The following is a 22,707-nucleotide window of genomic DNA, read 5'->3' on the forward strand; positions in this document are numbered from 1 at the left end:
AGTAGTAGGTTCATGTGCCACGTGGGGCAAAATATTATTTCATTGCCCAGGGGACTGGCAGGACTAGATAGTCCTCGTGGTCTCTTCCCACTCTACAATTCTATGATTCTGTATACCCAGAAAGCATTGTAAATAACTGCCCAGGGGCCAGATGTCTGATAAGATAGTGGCCACAATACTTGCCAAGAAGAAAGACAATTGAGTGCTGGATAAATTTGGTGTAGCTGACTGTAAATATTTAGGGGTTTGTGTGAATTCCAGGCTCATGCACCTAATGCCAACCTATATAAGTGCCATCAGTTTGCATTGATCCCTGTTCTGAGGAGCGTACAGTGATTTGGTGTAAAAACATCTGAAAATGACCAATAGACTACGAAGTTTTCAGGCAAGGATTGCACCAGAGTGGAAGGCAAATAGAAGCTGATCTTGTCAACAAAGTGTAGGATGGATGGGTCAAGAAGCATGCCAAGATCAGAAGCAAGGAGACAACCTTTGGAGCAAGCGGGGAGGCGGGGAGAGGGGGAGAGAGAGAGGGAAAGAGCTGCAGACAGGAAAAACAGGACAAATTTCTGGAAACAGGGCTGGCCTGGCCCTACCATTTGGCAGAGTAAGGTGGCTGCCTAGGGCGGCAGATGCTGGTGGGTGGCAAGTGGTGGCAAGTTGTTGCAGGACAGAGCTGTGTGTGCTGTGCAACCTGCCCTGTATCCCCTAAGGTAACCTACTGCCCTCATGTGGTATAGGATTCTGCCCCATCACCAGTGTTGAAATAAGATTGCAGTATTATTATTAATTACATTGGTATACCGCCCTTCATCCAAAGATCTCATGGCGGTTCACAGCATAAAATACAAAAGAAAACCACCAAATAATTAATAGAAACAAAAACAAAGCAATAGCACCCTCCAAAAATAAACACATTTAAAGGGCTGGGTTGAAGAGGAACGTTTGTGTGTGGCGCTGTGGGTTAAACTTGCCGATCAGAAGGTCAGTGGTTCAGTTCCCCGCAATGGGGTGAGCTCCCATTGCTCGTTCCCTGCTCTTGCCAACCTAGCAGTTTGAAAGCACGTCAAAGTGCAAGTAGATAAATAGGTACCGCTCCAGCAGGAAGGTAAACGGCGTTTCCGTGCGCTGCTCTGGTTCGCCAGAAGCGGCTTAGTCATGCTGGCCACATGACCCGGAAGCTGTACTCCGGCTCCCTCGGCCAGTAAAGCGAGATGAGCACCGCAACCCCAGAGTCGTCTGCAACTGGACCTAACGGTCGGGGTCCCTTCACCTTTACCTTTAATGATGTATAACGAAGGCACCAGGCAAAGCTCCCTGGGGAGAGCCTTCGGCAGGGAATTACTGCAGAAAAGGCCCATTCTTGTCTTGGCACCCTCTCATGGAGGAGGCACATGAAGAATGGCCTCAGATGATGAACACAGAGTCTTGGTCTGGTCATGTGGAGAGAGGCAGTCCTTGAGGTATTGCGGTGGTCCTGAGCCGTTTTTAAGACTTTATAGGTGAAAAACAGACTTTATAGGTATAAAAAATGCCAGCTTTTTGTATGCAGAATAGCGAAAAGGACATCTTTCCTTTGCCTTAGGTAGCGAAACCTATTCAATCAGTGTTATGTTGAACCCAGAGACTATGCAGCACAGAGTTCTGGAGAAGACCTGGAAGGAGAACATTGCAGTAATTCAAAACAACTCTTCTCATAGACTTGCCCAGTCATTAAAACAGACTTTTTTGTCTGGCTTTGATGTGGGCATTGGAACTCAGCCTGTTTTGATTTGGCCTTGACAGATTAGCTTCCCAGTGTCTTCCAATGTTCTGTCCAGGTAGGACTGGCATGCACTATTATTGACAGTGTCCACTGCCCTTTGGACAACAAAAAGGCCCACAGTGTGTTGGTAAGGGTGATGTGATTTCCATGGAACAATAAATCTTGAATGCTATATTGCACATGTATCTGTGGCCTTTTAAACTGTGTGTGTGAGTGAGAGGGAGAGATTTTGTTTGTTACTACGGTATATTATTTTTGTGTTTTTACATTGTAAATTACCCTCTGATTATCAGATGAAGAGCAAGATAGTAATGTAATCAATAATAGTAATACGGTATCTTTTCCCTTTTTTCTTTTTTAAACTGAAAGCAGCCTCTTGGGTTTCAGCAGCTGTTTAACCCTTTCTTTTTTGGGCTTCTTTTGTGCTCAGAATTCACCTTCCTGCTTTTCACCTCCTGCAGGGGCATCTACTTCTTCTGCCCTGCAGGGCCAAAAGCAATTCTGTGATCTTGTGTGAATTTGAAAGAGGCAAGCAGGGGGAAGGGTTCAGAAGGGAAGGAGCAAGCCCACCCCTCTGTACTCCATTCTTTCATTGAAACTCAAAAGCCACAGTGGTGCTTCAGCTTGAAAGGAGAACAGAGGAAGCAGACATAGTGCTGCATGAAATGTCCATTGTGGCCCTAAGTTCTCAGGTGTTTGAATTCTGCTTCCTCATTCTGAAAACAGTTTGAGTGAAAGCAACATTTTAAATGGCATTTTTACTATGCTAGCGATGTCATAACTGTCAGGGAATCTCTTGAGTAAATCTGTGCTCCAGGGCATGCTAATAAAGGCTGTGGGTATGTTTATTGAGGACATCTGTTTTGGCCAACTAGAATGCAGATGGTCAAGACAAATCACTGGGACATCCTTCTCACTACCTAGAGGTCATTGAAGCTTGGATAGATATTTGATAGGACATCCTGCTGTCTTAACTAGGCTTCTAATGAATGCTCTCAGTCTTTACTGTTCTCTGTAAGCTTCTGCTCTGGAGTATTTATGAGCTTGATGCCCTCCACCCCACTGGCAAAGTTATCTCATATATATATATATATATATATATATATATATATATATATATATTCCTGACTGTAAATAGCTAGGGTTGCCAACAGTTTTCCTGTTAGGTCTTTCACCCCTCTAATGGATGTGTTAAGGGCAGGCATTCAACAGCAGAATCACAGCTCATCATAGAGGTGCAGCAGCAGCTTAAGAGTAGATTGGCCAGGAAGCCATGAACTCCCTAGGTGGCCTTTTACTCAATAAAATACAATAGAATAAAAAAGAAACAATAGAAATACAGTTAAAAATTAATATGAAAGTTTAATATTTGACTTCCTTTACAAAAAAATTTTTTTTTTCTTCCAGTAGCACCTTAAAGACCAACTAAGTTAGTTCTTGGTATGAGCTTTCGTGTGCATGCAGGTATCTGAAGTGCATGCAGGTATCGTGTGCATGAAGGTATCTGAAGAAGTGTGCATGCACACGAAAGCTCATACCAAGAACTAACTTAGTTGGTCTTTAAGGTGCTACTGGAAGAAAAAAATTTTTTTTTGTTTTGACTTCCTTTAGTAATGTATTCTTTTGAAATGTTTTAAGATATAGATATATTTGTTAACTCGGTTGCGTTAAATGTGCACCCTGTAGCTGACCTCCTTTCTAATGTTTTATTTTGAAATATTTAAGATAATATTTTATTTCCATGTTAATTATGTTGTTCTGAAGATATACTTTGTATCTGACTTTCTTCAGTAATGCTTTATTTAATGTTTTAGCGTATTGTAAACTGCTTTGTGTTTAAGGGTTTCCCCCCTTAAAAATATAAAGCTGTATAGAAATGAAATGAATAATAGCAATAATAATGTGGGCATGTTGTGGACCACCTGAATGAAGCTTGTGGACTACAATTTGGGAACTCCTGGCATTGTGGAGAGAGAACAGTGTTGAACTAATTCATTTTGTTGAACTAGGAGTGGAGAGACCCAGGTTCAGTCTTCATATGTCAGCTGTGAAGCTCTCACTGGGTGACCCTTGATCCGGTATCTATTTATCTATACAGTAGTACCTCAGGTTAAGTACTTAATTCGTTCCGGAGTCCTGTTCTTAACCTGAAACTGTTTTTAACCTGAAGCACCACTTTAGCTAATGGGGCCTCCTGCTGCCACTGCACCGCCGGAGCACGATTTCTGTTCTCATCCTGAAGCAAAGTTCTTAACCTGAAGCACTATTTCTGGGTTAGCGGAGTCTGTAACCTGAAGCGTATGTAACCCGAGGTACCACTGTACCTGATGTTTCCCAAGGTTATTGTTTGTATAAAAGTGGGTGGATGTCAAGACTGGACTGAAGGGGACGAGATGGAGGGGGAATGGTGGAGACCACTCCCCTCTTCTCCTGAAGCTTCCAGAGAAGAGGAAGGCAGTATTGATTTACAGCTGGGGTTTGAGGAAGGTCACAGTGCAGAGACTGGTGAACAGAAGAGTTGGGAGGTGTTAGAAGGGGCAAAGGGAGGCAGAGCAACCAGCTGTCACGTTGCCATTGGAGAGTATTTCTGACCTCCCTTCTCCCAGAACTTGGCCTTCATTAAGAGTGCAAGAGCAAAGGACCCAGAGACAGTTGGCCATGGCAAGCCACCGTAAGGGAAAATGGTGTTGCTGGGAAGGGAGGCAGGAGGAGCTCAGTTGGAGCAATGCCATTATCGATAGGCAGACTGCATTCTTTTGTCTCTTGCCATGATGAATAAACAAACTCATTAGAAAAGACTCTACCTTGTTTTTCTCTGCTTCCTCCCGAAGCCTGACAGTGGGAAGCACATTTGTCCCTTTGCGCTTGTTGGAGAAAAGGTGTGAATGTACAGTACTTAGTCACAGACTAGATCAGGGGTCAGCAAACCTTTTCAGCTGGGGGCTGGTCCACTGTCCCTCAGACCTTGTGGTGGGCCGGATTATATTTTTTGGGGGGGAAATGAACGAATTCCTATGCCCTAAAATTACCCAGAGATGCATTTTAAATAAAAGGACACATTCTACTCATGTAAAAACACACTGATTCCCGGACCGTCCGTGGGCCAGATTTAGAAGGCGATTGGGCCGGATCCAGCCCCCGGGCCTTAGGTTGCCTACTCATGGACTAGATGGACTCTATGAGTTTCTGGAGCTTCCTGGGATACAAATGGGATCTGAAAGAAGGAATCTCTTTGCCCCCTCCACCTAGATGGATCTGATGCAACCCCTGCCAGAGGTTGGGGTGTGCTCCACCAATACCTGAGATCGCCCAAAGTTGTTCAGCATTTTTTGGGAGATCGCTGCTGCTTCCTGATTTAAACCCTTCCAAAATCACGAGAGGACCTAATGTCCTTCACGTCTGACCATGACCAGCAGGTATATTTACCCATTTCATCACCACTAATCAATGATCATTTTAGATGGATGAGATAATAATTTATTCTTGAAATGTAGAAGAAGATACGCTGCTCTAAAGCTTTTAAAGTTCAAACTCATGTGCTATCAGAGAGTTGTCTTCCCCTTCCTCATCTCATTCTTTGTCAGAATTTTCATTCTGCTGGGCATATTCTGTATCATAATTATTTGGCCTAATTCTCTGGGTCGGTGCAAGGAGATTTCTGCATTGCATCATAATGAACAAGTGCCAGCTTTCTGAAATCTGGCAGCTATTTAAAGAGTGACCAAGATCAAACAGGGCATAAAACTGCCTCAAAGTCACTGGATGTGACTGGGGAATAAATTGACAAGGTTTCATTCCCCAACAGAGCTTGTACTAAATTGATATCTACGTGGAGGTCAATGGGTCAGTTCTAAACAGGGGTTGCATAACATGAGCATGTCTTTTAAACAAACATTATTTGGTTCTGATGATGAACTGACTTGTTAATAAAGGGTGGGGGTGGGAAGAGGCTGTTCTTCCTCTGCGCCGTAAAATGACAGAGATCCTAGCATGCCTTTTCAAGTCAGTAGCTGGAAAACTTGTTCAGAGTCTTAGTGAAGGCCAGGCAGAGTGCCTCTCTTGCACCTTCTCATTGGTGGCCCTGTGTCTGCAGCAGTTTAGCGCAGAAAAACACATTCCTGCCACTGACTACTGATAGTGGAAAGGATAAAAACAGAACTTGTGACATTGGCGGCAGAAGGTTTATTCCTGGTACCTAGATGCACCAATGATCTGACTTGGTAAAAGGCACCTTCCTGTGTTCCTATGGACAGCAGAAGCCCAGTTCCTGAGCAGAAGTAGGCTCCCTGACCCATGAAAACTGGGCCTTGAACTTTCATCAGCAAGCACCCTTAAACATGGTTGGTTCCAATGGAGGATATTGAAGTGGAAACATAGGAGAAATGCTACCAATGACTTTCTGGACTCATTACTCCTGTGAGCCGTTCTGATCCTACTGGATTTGCCTCATGCTTCCATTATGAACTGTAAGAAGGTCATGTTGAAGCTACTATACTGCAGGACATAAGGTGAAGCTGCTCTGCCTCAGTAATAGAGAACCGGCAATTTTCGCCCCCAGGAAGAGCAATTGACTATTAAACGACTCTGAGAACTGCAGGTTTGTGAGAGGAATAGGTGTCTTCTAATAACACAGAGACTCGGGTGGTGCTGTGGGTTAAACCACAGAGCCTAGAACTTGCCGATCAGAAGGTCGGCAGTTCGAATCCCCGTGATAGGGTGAGCTCCCGTTGCTCAGTCCCTGCTCCTGCCAACCTAGCAGTTTGAAAGCACGTCAAAGTGCAAGTAGATAAATAGGTACTGCTCTAGCAGGAAGGTAAACGGCATTAGTCATGCTGCTTAGTCATGCTGGCCACATGACCTGGAAGCTGTACACTGGCTCCCTTGGCCAATAAAGCGAGATGAGCGCCGCAACCCCAGAGTCGGTCACGACTGGACCTAATGGTCAGGGGTCCCTTTACCTTTAATAACACAGGACTGCAATACCGCAAGGACCGCCTCTCTCCATATGAGCCGACCAGGATCATCTTCTGAGGCCCTTCTTTGTGGGCCTCCCCCATGAGAGGTCTGGGGGAGCCCTTCTCCCTCCTCGGGGAAAAGTCCCGAAGAGCCACACACATGCTCCACGCAGCTCTTTAAAGGGAGCACTGAGCAGAGCCTCCCGGCTGCATTCACTCCATAAGACGCACACACATTTCCCCTTAGTTTTTAGGAGGGGAAAAGTGCATCTTATAGAGCGAAAACTACGGTACATTCAATCAGGAGCAACGTTTCTCTCTACTCACTAGTGCTACCCTAATTGCCATTCTGTGCTCGCCTGGGGATACTATAGGCACTGTTGCACTCAAAGTTACTTCTCACCTGCATCTGTGAGCCTGCATGACTCTGCACACCACATAAAATAGATTGTGTAATATGTACTCTGATGTGAGAAAGGATGAGGCAATGTGGGAATTTGCGAGATGTTACTGCAGTTGAGTTCCACTTGAATGTGTTTGAGGATGAAACTGGACTTGGTTCCCGGTTCATACACCTCCTGCAATGCTTATCTGGTTGGCAGGAAGCCTGTGAGTTTGCCTGCTAGTTATCACGGAGTTCCCTTGGCACTGCCAAGTCTTATTGACCAATGAAGCTCTCAGTCATGCCACCCGGTTAAAGGTATCTTCTGTCTTTTTTTTTTTAAAAAAAACCCCAGCTGTTACAAATTACTTATACTTGAATAAAAGTCACATGGTTTGATGAGACTGCTAATTTTTTTAAAAGAGAATAATTGAAGTCAGTGGTGATTTTTTGGCACAATATTCTTTAAAAGAATGTAACCCCAGTTATGCAAGAAAGCTAAATGCAGGATTTTCTGCTTCTGTATCTGATATTTGTAAGGGTCATCCTGGCCTTCAAGGGAAAAACGGGCTGGTCAAAAAGCAAGCAATACTAAATAGCCATTTTTTTCTTAGCTTCCTATGCGTCTCCTTACCTCAGCCAGGGGCATAGTTGGGGGGGCGGCAGCTGGCCCCCAATCAAGTACCATATTTTTCGTCCCATAGGATGCTCCATCCCATAGGATGCACCTAGTTTTTTTGGGGGGGAAATAAAGGAAATTTCCCCCCCCTTTATTTCCCCCCAAAAACCAGGTCGGGGAATCCAAACCAGGTCGGGGAACAGCGGGATGTCGGCGCTGCGCCTCCCCGCTGTCCCCCGAGCTTGTGGGGCTGGCGGCAGGGAGAAGCGCGCTTCTCCCCAGAGCCAGCCTCCAAACCAGGTCGGGGAACAGCGGGATGGTGGCACTGCACCTCTCCGCTGTCCCCCGAGCTTGTGGGGCTGACCGATGTCTGCCCAGCGCGAGGGGCACTTTGCTTCAGGGCTCCCACGCGCCGGACGGCAGGCTGCTACCCGCAGCCTAGGGAGCCCTGCGGGAACTCCCGCGGGCTCCCCAGGCTTTCTGATAGCTTCCTGAAGCCTGGAGAGCGAGAGAAGTCGGTGCACACCGACCCCTCTCACTCTCCAAGCTTCAGCGAAAGCCTGTATTCACCCCATAGGACGCACACAGATTTCCCCTTCATTTTTGGAGGGGAAAAAGTGCGTCCTATAGGGCGAAAAATACGGTACATAAAAAAAAGAAACTTAACTAAAAGTAGAAATAATCAGAATATTTGAAATTGAAATGCTCTCTGAGGTCGCTTGGAAGATGTGGTGCGTTCTAGTGATGCAACTGGCAACCTGACTGAGCGATAGGTGTGGCTTCCATGAGCTGACCAATCGTGTCACAGGTAGCTCGGTTCTGGAAGCTTCTCATAGTTTCTGGCATTTTCTCCTGAGAGCCTGCACCTGCAAGGCCTGTCTAGAAATGAATTGGAAGTTTCCCACAGACTATTTATACTGCAGAAAGCCCTCAGGGCTCAATCGATGATATAGTTCATTGGAGGGCAAAAGAAAAATTTGAGAAGAAAGTGCTGAAATGGTTTTCCGCAAATCCAATAAAACTTGTTTTAGTTTAGATTTTTTTTAAATGAAAAAGACGTGTGCTTTATAATTTTGCAAACTGTACTCGTTAACCGCATGAAAGGTTACTTTTTTAAAAATTTAACTTCCTAGGTTTCAAATGACTGAAGATTTTGACAGATTTTCCTGAGCACTTGGGGTCGAAAGAAAACAATTTAAAATAACTGTTGTTGAGAGATTTCATTCCGAATCTGCTGGATGGAGCCGGACAGAGGATGGTGACAGGTGGATGTCCTGCTCTCTCATAACATAATTCCTGGCTACGCTCATGACCTCAGAAGGTCCCACGTTCAATCTCAAGCATCTCTGGAAAAGATCGATCTCTCTCTCTCTCTCAGATCCTGGAGAGTCACTGCTGGACTAGGTGGAGCCAATGTTCTGATTTCTTAGAAGGTACTTTCCTATCTTATTCCTAAAGCCTAGGAAAATAAGTCTCACAGGACCTTGCTTCCTGCACCGCTTCATTGGCTGCCAGGGCCAGGAAATTGACTGTGGCGGCATTAATTCACAGGTCTTCCTTTCCTGGACATTGCTGTGGAGGTGAAGCAAGGAGACCTGAGGCTGCTGTTCTTGGCAACAGACATGCATTCCTTATGTTGTCTCATCTTGCCTTGGGCTATCTCTGAAAATTTCTTTTTTTTAAAAAAATATAACTTTATTAAAACAAAACATATTATCCAGAAACATATCATCCTTATTCCCCCCCATTTTTCCTCCCTCCCCCCACAGAACCCCCCCCGACTTTCCTCAGTTCCAGTCTTTGATTTCTCTAAAAATGCTGTTTTCTGCATGTCACACAGTTGTATAGATCCTCAAACTATTTAGCTGATTATTAGCAATAAAAAGTTTGTGAATGTTTATTCAAAAGCATCCAAGGAGTCCAGTTTGATTTGTTGCGTCTTCAAATACTTTGTAAAGGGTTCCCATTCATCTTTAAAGTCACAGTTATCCTTGTCCCGTAGCTTGTATGTCAGTTTTGCCAGTTCTGCATAGTCCATCAATTTTTCTTTCCATGATTCTAAAGACTAAACCAACTAAAGAATCAGGGCTATGTCTGAAATTCCAAGGGCCAGTAATGTGAAGACTTCTGCAGCAGCATCCCTGTGGGGCAGGGATGATAAACCTCTAGCCTTTGGGGTGCGGTTGGACTCTTATCTCCCCTGACCATTAGCCATGCTGGCTGGGGCAGAGAGCAGCTGAGCCCATTGGTGGTTGTCCCTTCCTCCCCAGCCAATGCCAGGGCTGGCCTGCCCATGAAGTGAGTTGAAGCAACAAGCTCTAGGCAAGTGGAAGGAGGTGGCACCATTTGCCCCTCACTGCCACTGTTGCGCCACTACCTGGACCTGCCTCCTCCTCTGCATGCTGCCTGCCCACTGCTGCTGGGCGCACAGGTGGTTGCACAGTGGAAGAGGAGGAGATGGGCACTGGCAACCCGTGCCACTGTTGACATTTCCATTCCACCTTAAGGAACAGACATGGGATTGTTACGTGTCACATGTCTGTTTACATTCCAGCACAGCTTGCTGGGATCTTCCATTGTGTACCTCGGGTTATATACGCTTCAGCTTACATACGCTTCAGGTTACAGACTCCGCTAACCCAGAAATATTACCTCGGGTTAAGAACTTTGCTTCAGGATGAGAACAGAAATTGTGCTCTGGCAGCACGGCTGCAGCGGGAGGCCCCATTAGCTAAAGTGGTGCTTCAGGTTAAGAACAGTTTTAGGTTAAGAACGGACCTCCGGAACGAATTAAGTACTTAACCTGAGGTACCACTGTATAGCTTTTGCTTTTACTGTTCTCTCTGAGACGACATGAGAGAGAGACGACATGTTTCTTTGTCCTGATTTATGATTAATAAATGTGTAGTTGTAGTATGCTTCCACAAGCCTCACGCCTATTCTGTGTGCGCAGTTCGATCTGCTGATAGTGTGCCCAGGCTTTGAAGCCCGGGTCGCTGATTTACGTCGGAGCAGTGGTGATGGTCTTCGTAGCAGGACTGCTGGAAGGGAATGGCCCAGCCGGGGCTAGCCAGCTGGCCTCCCGGCCCTCTGCATGCCGACAACAGCCATACCACACCACGCCACTGCTCCTGAATCTTCCATATAATGTGTAATTTGGCCCAGAGTTGGTTTTGCTCTGAATTGCCTGCTGGATGCCTCTCCTTTCTACCAATAAAAATACTGGTTTAACAGCTCAAATTAATAGCGCCCATTAAAATGCTGGTGTCAAATTGCAGCTCAGCAATAATCCCATGTGACTATGATGCTCGGCAGTGTGACTGATCTGGATAAGAATAGATGCTTGGAAAGTTGGAGACGTAACAGACCTGCTCTTATTGTAGGCCCTCTTGAGTCATCTTCTCCCAAAGGACACGTCTACCTGGTGACAGGGTCCTCCTGAGGCACAGCCCAAGGCGGTTTTTAGCAGCACTTGTACGACGTTGATGGCACAGATACACATAAATGAATATATGTCTGTCAGGGAACTGCCATCAGCTCAGGGACGAGAGGGGAAGGAGCGGATGGATTACAGAGAGCCCCCAGGGATCGTGGGAAGCAGCACCTCCTTAGCGGAGGAAAGAAGCCACGCCTCTAGTGGGGAGGAGAAGCAGGGCCCGGAGGCTGCAAGGCGGTGCTAGGACACCTTGCCTGAGCAAAGCGGGGAGGAGGGAGGTCCCCCGTTGCCCACGCCTTTCGTGCGCAGTAGGCTAACGCGCCAAGAAGGGAGGCGTAGACTGGGTGTCAAGAGATTACTTTGCTGGGGAAGATTCAAGGACCGCCCACTCTCAGATTCTGCCAGTGAATGAGCGAGCCATGGGAGAGTGGCGCTCTGCATGGAGAAAGTTTATTTGGCACCAAAAACAAGGCTTTAGAGCCGACCAGGGAGGCATTTGCCTAATTGCTCTCGAGCAACCCCCTGATACCTTTACAGTGTCATTGTAATTATTGTTACTATTATTTAAAAAGTTGGATAGCCCGCCCAATGCAAAGGAGCAAGAATGTGGGCTGATGCACCTTCTTGGCAACTTATGGGCCAGGTGTCTGATTTGCAATGGAATAAACCACTGCCGGGTTGTAGTGCCACACATGTACAGTATGATAGCATCCACTTCTCTGTAGTCACTAGGAGGCTTAGATCAACGTCACTTTGCCAGATCACACATTCATTGGGTGCTATTTGTAGATACATCGTTTGCTTGTATTTAACAGAAGCAGAAGTACATAAGTAGCATGGGCTGAGGTGCATCACACCAGGCTTTTTGTAAATATGGTACTGTTTTCCAACGTGGAATTTGTTAGGAGCTCTAAATAGCTCGGGATAGTTCTGCAGAATTTTATGAGCAGGCTATTTAAGGAAAGGCATTTTGGTCAGCCAAGGGAAGTGTTCTTAAGAGCAAAACCCGGTCAGAAGAATACCAATGATAACAGCTGGGAATGGCATATGCTTTCTTTTGAAGCCTCTAAACTTTTTCATGGTCTCTCCTCCTTGTTCCTGTCTCCGAACCAATCTATGCAGTCAGCTAAATCACATGATGCAGAGTTCGCTGGATGATGCCATTTCAGATTTCAAGGGGTTGAATGGCTGCCTGTTTGTTTCTGGGCTAAATTTAAGATGCTGGTTCTTAACCCTACATGACCTGAGCCTGGAATATCTGATGGAGAGTTCCTTCTCGCATATATATATCTCCCCATTTGTCAAGGTCTGTGAGGGAAAGTTTTTAGTAGGCTCTGGTGCTACAGAGCCATGATTTCCCTCAACGATAAATAGGTCTTTCTCGGTAGTGAGAAACTCCTGCAAAGGGGCTCCTCTTTTGCCAAAGCCTAGACAACCAAATGTTGGTGAGGGAGGGCTCCATCAAGGATTCTGCCATCAAATCAGTTCAAATACCTTTGGCACGATCTGGTCTCCCTTTTTCTTTTTTATAGAAGGATAAGAGGATATTTTAATGCCACCATCACAGAGGTGTCTGCAGAGGTGATATATTGATTGAAAACGTATTGTATTGTAACTGCATTGTACCTTTTGAATAAATGTTTTTTTGGCAGGAAAAAAACCCTCAGTTCTTCCCCCAATTTGGCAGGAGCAGTTCTGATCTCTTGACGCAGACAGGGGTATAAATTCATTGTTGGAGACAGTATGCCTCTGAATACTAATTGCTGTGAATCGCAGTTAGGTAGAATGCTGTTACACTCAGCTCTTGCTTCTGAGCTTCCCATAAGCTTCTTTAAGGTTTTTAAACCGCTTTGTTTTTTCTTCCTCTTTACAATCAAGCGGCAGATAAATTTTATGGGAGGAAAAAAAGGCTCACTCTGAGGATAGGAAGTTGGAGAAGATGGGCCTTTGGCTTGGTCCAAATGGTTCTTCTTATGATCTTTGTTCCACCTCAGTGACCATTCATGAGCCATGGGCTTGGTCCTGCAACTAGGATGATCGCTTAAGCATACCTCAAAAGATGACTGATTTGCATTAAAGATTGCATGTGCTAATGTATGAATATAGATGCAAATTTGGAATTAATTACAGTGGTACCTCGGGTTAAGTACTTAATTCGTTCCGGAGGTCCGTACTTAACCTGAAACTGTTCTTAACCTGAAGCACCACTTTAGCCAATGGCACCTCCCGCTGCTCCTGCGCCGCTGGAGCACGATTTCTGTTCTCATCCTGAAGCAAAGTTCTTAACCTGAAGCACTATTTCTGGGTTAGCAGAGTCTGTAACCTGAAGCGTGTGTAACCTGAAGTGTATGTAAGCCAAGGTACCACTGTAGTTCAGTTTAAATATAAATGTAATACAGTCTCACTATTGTGGGAAACACCAGGACAATTGACAACAGTTAGACAGCTGTCCTGTGTAAACTAGGACATGCTGCCACCCTGCTAACAGCACTGTGCAGAAATGACAAAAGCAGTAACTGTTCAGATTAGATATAAAAACAAACAACATAAAAGCAATACGTCAGCAGGATCTGAGCAAAACAGAAAAACCCGACCGGACATAAAGGCCAACATCAGCTCATGGTTGAATATCCATTTCCCATATTTATATATATATAAAACTTCCTTGAGGCTCAGGGACTGTGTTACCACATAGTTTGCCTGTCTGTGCAGATGGGTTTTCCAAGATTGTGGGAAAAGTTTATTGTACTATTATAACACATATTGCCTCATGATTGGCTTAAACTGCAATAAGCCCCTTATTTATTTTGCAGCTGTAGCAATCAAACATTGTGGTCCCAGGCATCCTGAAATTTCCCACTCCTGAAAAAGTCCACCCTGGATCCTTTGTTGCTTTGTGACAACTACTGCCCCATTGCAAATACCCCCCCGCCCCGCCGCCTTTTATAGAGAAGTCAATTTCAAGCGTTGTGGTGCACCAACTGCAGGTGCTGTTTTGGTGAAACATATTACCTTGACCCATTTCAATCTGGGTTCAGGCCTTGTTATTTATTTTCTGGCATAAAATTTACACACCACTTGATTATAAAAGATTATAAAAGCAGTTTGTGAAAAGATAAAAACAAGAAAATAAAGGAAAAAATGCAACAATCCTTTAAAACACACAAAGGACCAGATGGACCTTTATCTAGAGAAGGACAAGGGGAATGTCACCCTGTTATTCTTACTTGAATCTCTTAGCAGGTTTTGGTACCTTTAACCATGGTATCCTTCTGAGCTGTCTTAGTAGGATGGATATTGGAGGCCCTGTGTTACAGAATAGTTAAGGGGCTGCAAGCCTATGCACATCTTTGAGGGTGAGTTCCATTGAGCTTAATACTTTGGATTGCGCAGTAATTTTCTCAGCCATTGTGAAACAAATTATACATGTCTTGTAATGCCAAAAATTAATTTCTGAGGGTGGAATTCAACATCACATTATGGTGAGCGTTCTGTCAGCGCTGCGTTCTGCCCCCCCCCCCACTTCTGCCCCACTGCCCGTGTGCTGTTCTGGGGTTTTCCAGAGCCCCCAAGCCAATTTGTGGGGTGGAGGGCTAAAGTCGGGGAGAGGAAAGCCCTATTGCTCCAGCAACAGCCCTTGCACAGGACTTGCACTGACAGGATTGATTAAATGAATCCTGCCCAATCATTCCATTCCAGAAGATCAAGACTGTAGCCAAGAGTGTGACAGATTCTTAGGCTTAGTGCAGGATGATGGAGAAGAATGACATACCCTGGGGGCAAAATTGAAATCTTAAATGGTTTTAGACTGGCAGGTGTGAAATGCCTCACAGGAAGCCACACGTTAAGGCTGCAATCTTATGCCCACCTACCCAGGCGTAAGCCCCGCTGAACTGAGCGTCACATACGTCTGGGTAGACAGGTATAAGAAGGTAAAAGGTAAAGGACTCCTGGATGGTTAAGTCCAGTCAAACTTGACTATGGGGTGCGGTGCTCATTTCGCTTTCAGGCCAAGGAGCTGGCGTTTGTCCACAGACAACTTTCCAGGTCATGTGGCCAGCATGGCTAAACCGCTTCTGGCACACAGAACACCACGACGAGTGCCAGCGCGCACGGAAACAGCGTTTACCTTCCTGCCGCAGTGGTACCTATTCATCTACTCGTGCGGGTGTGCTTTCGAACTGCTAGGTTGGTAGGAGCTCGGACAGAGCAATGGTAGCTCACCCTGTCCCACATACTCAAACTGCTGACCTTCCGATCGCTAAGCCCAAGAGGCTCAGTGGTTTTGACCACAGCGGTACCCGCTCCCTCCTTCTTACATGTGTAAGAACCACACTGTAAAAGCGACGTTGCCATTCTCCATCATTTCTTGGCTGGTGGCAGAGGGTGAGGGTTGTAAATGATTGAGAAGGGTGGGTTTAAGGTGGAGGAAAAGGTCGTTGAATGAAAAGCCCAGAGAGTGCACCAAAAGATAGACACCCAGACAAAGCTGGGCCATTGTTTACAAATGTAGCAGGGACTCTGACATGCGGCATAAATGAAGGGAAGGGCTTGCCTGGTCTCTCACCATGCCTACACTTATGGAATGTCTCAAATTGCCAGTTCCAATATTTACCTTACTGTAATAGCCACAGGCCTCATTGTGCTACACCCTGTGTAAACACCTACCAGGAACCAGCCCCTGTTGAGAAGCACACCCCTCTGCAGGTTGGAGTTGCTTGGCATATAACGTGGCTCCTGTTATGAAAAGCCAGAGAGTGTTCCTCCACCGCTACACAGGAGGTGGGGAGGGAATGTGTCAGGAGGAGATCAAAAGTACAATTGCTGTGCGAAACTTGGGGGGGGAACGATTAGGGGTTAAAAATGGTATAGAAGTCCGCTGAGAAAAGTACCTCAGAAAACGCACAGGAAGTGAAGATTTGTGCTTAAATTCAGAACATCTCTCGGCTTTTGTTTTATTGCTTATTTACACAGCAAGGCGATCCTGCGTATCGGTGGATATTGTGCGCTGTGAATTAGAAGTTGAAACAGCAGCTCATTGCTCATGAGTGGTCGCTGGAGATTTGGAGTTCATGGGAAAGGGAAGCCCCCTCCCCGCCATGTTGAAATACAGAGGAAACCCAATGCGTTGAACAAAGGGCCACTAAGCTAAGGAAACAACCGTGGGCTGTGTATAATTTTCTAGTAGGTGTGATAAATTAAATTTATCTATTTATCTATCATCCAGGATAAATTAAATTATATGGAAACAGAGATGCAGTGAATTTCCCTGTCCTCAAAAGAGGCAGCCTGTTGCATTACTATGAGCCTGCTCTAGACCTAGTCTTGACCTTTCTGGAGCATACTCAAAACAGTGCAAAAACACAGGGTTAAGTCTCTCTCTCACACCCACACCCACACCCACACCCACACACCCCTCACCCAAAGGTCTTGGTGAGGTACACACACTCATTTGAAGCCAAACTGACAATATATGAGCTAAAACCAAAATACATAAATCACGCTATGACCTCTGAGAAAAATGTCCTTTAGATGGCAGCAGGAACCAGACACTGTGTTAAAGAATTTTGTGGTGCATGTGCACCATGCTGTGGCTTCATGGAAGAGAACACATTCTGCATGTCGAAAGTTCAGGCTCTTCTCTTGATCTCTCCAGCCAAAAGGCTCTCAGGTAGCAGAATTGAGGAAGTTCTCAGCTGAAGACCTTGAAGAGCTGTTATGGACAGCTTAGGCTAGAGAGACGAATGGACTGATGGCATAGGAGGCAACTATATGCTTCTGCCTGGGTCTCTCCCTCAGCGGTGGCTGCCTGGGTGCAGGAAGCAGGACGCCATGTTGGTGCAAGGTAGGGAGTGATTCCCTTGCACTTGGGCTGGGATAAGAGACCCTTATTCCAGGTTCAGCTGCTGCAGCACAGCTAGACATAAAGACTGGACCCTTGACAGGTTTTGCATTGGTCTGCGTTAAAGGTGAGATCAAATGCTGTTTTTAAAAAATTGCCAAAAAATCAGATGTTATAATTACCAATCACTACATGCCAACCTAGCAGTTTGAAAGCACGTCATGTGCAAGTAGATAAATAGGTACCACTCTGGCGGGAAGGTAAACGGCGTTTCCATGCGCTACTCTGGTTCGCCAGAAGCGACTTAGTCATGCTGGCCACATGACCTGGAAGCTGTACGCCGGCTCCCTCAGCCAATAAAGCGAGATGAGCGCCACAACCCCAGAGTCGGTCACGACTGGACCTAATGGTCAGGGGTCCCTTTACCTTTACCTTAAATGCCACCCAACCAGTTAAGTCAGATACCGTACTTAATTCCATTGCAACTATGAAAACAGTCAAATATTGGTCCACATATTTACTTGGGCAAAACTGTGACAGGACTTCAGATGGTAATCCACAACACCAAAGTCTCATTTACTTGCTCATTTTCCAATGCCAGCAATGCCCTTCTGCAAAGGGCAAACACGCTAGTTTGTGCAAAAGAGTAATTGAATCTGAAATTTAATAAAGTTGTGGCCAATTTTAATCCCATAGCACGTTGTCTTGAGTCATTATTCTGCTCAGGGGTTGCCTGGGGGTTGGGGGGACTCCGCCTGTCCACGCAAATGGAAATACTCAAAAACTAGTGGGGGAACATTTCATTCTTCTGGGCACTCTGTAAATGACCATCCTGGAGTAGTCACCCTGGAGCAATTTCAAAGGGAGACAGCAGCATGGAGTCACTGAATTACAATTCAGCAAGCGTTTTATTGATATCACTTGTGGGCCGAACAAGACAAAGGATCATTGCTCTCTGACCTCATTGTTTACAACCTCCCCCCGGCCCCTGTTGCCATGTATATATGTGCCTGCAACGTGGGAAAATGCTTCATGTATCTCATACCCTCCAACATTTCTCTGGTTTCATAATGATAATTTTACTATCTACTGTATACCCCACACATCTTACTGAGTTGCCCCAGTCACTCTGGGCAGCTTCCAACATATACAAAAATATAACAAGACACTAAACATTAAAAAAAGCTTCCCTATACAGGATTGCTTTCAGATAGCTTGGGGGTCGGATAACTCCATACCCTCCAACATTTCTCCAATGAAAAAAGGGACATCCTAAGGAAAAGTGGGACATTCCCGGATCAAATAAGAAACTGGGATGGCTTCTCTAAATCAGAGACGTACCTGGAAAATAGGGACACTTGGAGGGTTGAGAAATGGACTGTTGTCCAGGGGAACTTATGCTGTATAAATGTGTCACTCTTTAAGGTGTGATTAGACTCTTTGTTATTTTTATCCAACAGCGATAGAAGCAAAATGTCAGATACTGAAATAATATTTTATGGGGTGTCAGTATTCCAGAACAAAATGAAACACCAAATTATTTTGAGAGTATCTGATGAATTTTTAGCATCAAGTTTCATATGGAGAATTTTGGGGAGCAAATTCATATACTGTACCAGGAGAGAGGGAGAGAGAGAGGACCATTTTGCCTCAAATGACTGTTTTGTAATTTTGGAACAATTAATCTGTATGAAGGATGGAATTAATGCAAACTTCTGAGAAACCTGTTGGTTTTCTTTCCTCGGGAAAAGATAATAGTTGGGTGTTGTGTTTAGATGGTCTTTTGGGTGGGGGTCTTTCAGCTGATGTGCAGCTGACGTGTTTTCTGGACAATTCAGCTTAATGTATCATTTCTTTTCCTTCCCGGTTTAATGCGGCAGAGCTGACTGCTGGTTTTACAAGATATCCCAGGACCTTTTGTGCTAGGAAGGTCACTTGGAATTAAAAAGCGGCCTCTGAAACCGAATTCCAGCTCCAACACTGCTAGGCAGGAGGAGAAAAGCAGCCTGTGAGCATTTGAATTCTGAAGTCTCACATCTTGACTCTCTGTTATTATCCCTGCCTGTGTATATTAGCCTGACCAGAGTGGCGCTAATGTTTTGTTTTCAGAGAGAGCTATCCAATTCTCTTTTGTTGTTGGATGGCATGAGAGGCTAACCCCTTGGAAATTTTCCAGACTACCCATTTCTGGGGTACATTTGACCAGTCCAAGAATGTTTCATGAGGGCACTTTGAAGTGTCTCTTACTTTCAGTTTTCTATAAATATGCCCTCTTGCGAAAGGCAAGTCCAAAGCAAAATCCTCTTGCAGTTACCGTATTTTTTGCTCTATAAGACTCACTTTTTCCCTCCTGAAAAGTAAGAGGAAATGTGTGTGCGTCTTATGGAGCGAATGCAGGCTGCACAGCTATCCCAGAAGCCAGAACAGCAAGAAGGATTGCTGCTTTCACTGCGCAGCGATCCCTCTTGCTGTTCTGGCTTCTGAGATTCAGAATAATTTTTTTCTTGTTTTCCTCCTCCAAAAACTAGGTGCGTCTTGTGGTCTGGTGCGTCTTATAGAGTGAAAAATATGGTAGTTCCCTTGGCTTGGCCAAGCTATGTGCAACACAGGGCCTTGCAGGAGAAGGAAATACATACACTCTTGAACGTGAGCCTGGCCAGGGAGCTCTTCTAAAAATAATCACTGGCATCTTGACTGCAGATCTGTTATCACCAACTGTACCAAGGAAGTATTCAAAAACAGTTTTCTTTGGTTTTTCTCTTTCTGTTCGGGTTGCCTGTTTTTCCAGTGGTTTCTGTAGCCATTAGTGAGAGCTTGCGCTGCAGAGGTTGGTTGGTGATAATGCTGTCTACTCCAGGGGTGAGAAGCATGTCTGAGAAATATGGACCCTTTCAGGCTCCCAAGCTTCCTTAATAATAATAATAATAATAATTTATTATTTTTACCCCGCCCATCTGGCTGGGTTTCCCCAGCCACTGTGGGCGGCTTTCAACAGAATATTAAAATTGTTGTTGTTGTCGTTTAGTCGTGTCCGCCTCTTTGTGACCCCATGGATCAGAGCACGCCAGGCACTCCTGTCTTCCACTGCCTCCCGCAGTTTGGTCAAACTCATGCTGGTAGCTTCCAGAACACTATCCAACCATCTCGTCCTCTGTTGTCCCCTTCTCCTTGTGCCCTCCATCTTTCCCAACATCAGGGTCTTTTCCAGGGAGTCTTCTCTTCTCATGAGGTAGCCAAAGTCTTGGAGTCTCAGCTTCAGGATCTGTCCTTCCAGTGAGCACTCAGGGCTGATTTCCTTAAGAATGGATACGTTTGATCTTCTTGCAGTCCATGGGACTCTCAAGAGTCTCCTCCAGCACCATAATTCAAAAGCATCAATTCTTTGGCGATCAGCCTTCTTTATGGTCCAGCTCTCACTTCCATACATCACTACTGATGTAAAACCATAGCTTTAACTATATGGACCTTTGTTGGCAAGTGATGTCTCGGCTTTTTAAGATGCTGTCTGGCTTTGTCATTGCTTTTGCTCCCCAATATCCCACTTCCCCAGGATCTGTACGAGGTTGAACATGGTTGCAGAAGAGGGAGAAAGGCTCTTTAATTTCTAAATAATAATAATAATTTATTTATACCCCGCCCATTAAAAGCTTCCCTAAACAGGGCTGCCTTCAGATGTCTTCTTCTTTTTCATTGTACATCCCCTTCCATCAGCCTGAGGGCCTCATTCCTTATTGCACAACCCTTTAGGAGCCACATACTGATAGTGGGTGGGGCCAGAGGCAATTGTAGACAGAGCAAGGGATGCAACTCTTAAACACATGCGCACACACCTCCATCACAGCATGCTAGAGGCATTATCAGGGGGAGGACACAATCCACTCAAGGAAGATGTGGAGTGAGACTGGTGATGGGTGTAGTCTGGGAGGGCCATGTTTGTTCCTGGAATCTGAGCTTCCTGACCCCAGCTCAGCTCCTTCAGAGTTCCAAGAGCAAACCAGGCTGCTTTTTCTCTGGCCAGTGCCAGACCCTCCAAGTGTCCCTATTTTCCAGGGACAATCCTGGATATACAGAAGCCGTCCTGGTTTCTGATTTGATCCCAGAAGGTCCCACTTTCCCTTGGGACATCCCTATTTTCATCGGAGAAAGGTTGGAGGGTATGCAGTTCTGCGACCCCTGAGCCATGTTCTCCATGTAACTATATAACCTGTAAAGGTAAAGGTAAAGGGACCCCTGACCATTAGGTCCAGTCGTGATCGACTCTGGGGTTGCGGTGCTCATCTCGCTTTATTGGCCGAGGGAGCCGACGTACAGCTTCCGGGTTATGTGGCCAGCATGACTAAGCCGCTTCTGGCGAACCAGAGCAGCGCACAGAAATGCCGTTTACCTTCCCGCCGGAGCAGTACCTATTTATCTACTTGCACTTTGAGGTGCTTTCGAACTGCTAGGTTGGCAGGAGCAGGAACCAAACAACGGGAGGTCACCCCGTCGCGGGGATTCGAACTGCCGACCTTCTGATCGGCAAGTCCTAGTCTCTGTGGTTTAGCCCACAGCGCCACCCGCGTCCCTTATACAACCTTTAGAAGACATATAAAGACAGCCCCACATAGGAAAATTTAAAATGTCTAATTATGTTTTTATATATGTTGGAAGCCGCCCAGAGTGTCTGGGGCAACCCAATCAGATGGGTGGGGTATAAATAACAAAATTATTATTACAATTGTAATAAACAAAAATCTTCCCATATTCCCTTATGGGGGACACAAGAGCCCTTATAGAGTCCTTTGTAGGTTCTCCATCGGTAGGAGAAAATAACAGAGGCCAACCAGAGAATATTGAGAAGCAAAGCAGCTAGTAAGCCTGATCTTTATTGAAACTGTTGCAACAGGTTGCTCCCCTCACACACAGGAAAGGAGGAGGACCCAGAACAAAGGTGTGCCCACCCTTATATAGACATTTTAAATTGCCCACCCTGGAGTCCAAGACCACCCCCAGAAACATCATACATACATCACAGAAGGGGTGTAGCTCAAGACCACCCCCCAGATACATCATAGCTACATCACAGAAAGGGCGGTCTACAAGAGAAATCTGAGTGCGTTGTTTATCTCCTGTCTGGCAGGTTACCTGTTAATGGTCATTTGATTGGATTACCTGGGAAGCCTGGCCAGTCTTTTGTAATGATAAATACTTAGTTCCTGAGCCAGGTCACAGGCTCACCCTATTCCTACACAGACATACCCTTAAAGACAGGATTTGTGAACAAAAAGACAATGGGGAGGCTTTTCCATTTTCCTTCGACCTTGCTGAGAAATATTTGAGGTCAATTTGGGAAGGACAAAACGGTTTTCTGTGGGGTTTCAGACATGTGGTTTACATATGCAGTTATGAACATTATATATATATATATATATATATATATATATATATATGACCTTAAATTTTTTTATTTCACAATTATTATGGAATAGGACATCCCTATTTTCATCGGAGAAATGTTAGAGTACGCAGTTGACAACCCTGCCACCTCTGTACTTTCTTCAGGTGCTGCCCTATCAGTTGAGTTGGTGTATTATTCCAATGCAAGGTTGCCACTTGCCTTATTGGCCCGGTGGCTCCTGAGTCTTTCATGACAGCCTGCAGTAAGGGAATCTAGCAGATGGTGCTTTTTCCAGGAATGGAGAGAGAGAATGTGGGGGCGGGGAGATTCT

Source organism: Podarcis filfolensis, assembly GCF_964270895.1.
Source record: "Podarcis filfolensis genome assembly, contig: HAP1_SCAFFOLD_171, whole genome shotgun sequence".
Lineage (NCBI taxonomy): Eukaryota > Metazoa > Chordata > Lepidosauria > Squamata > Lacertidae > Podarcis > Podarcis filfolensis.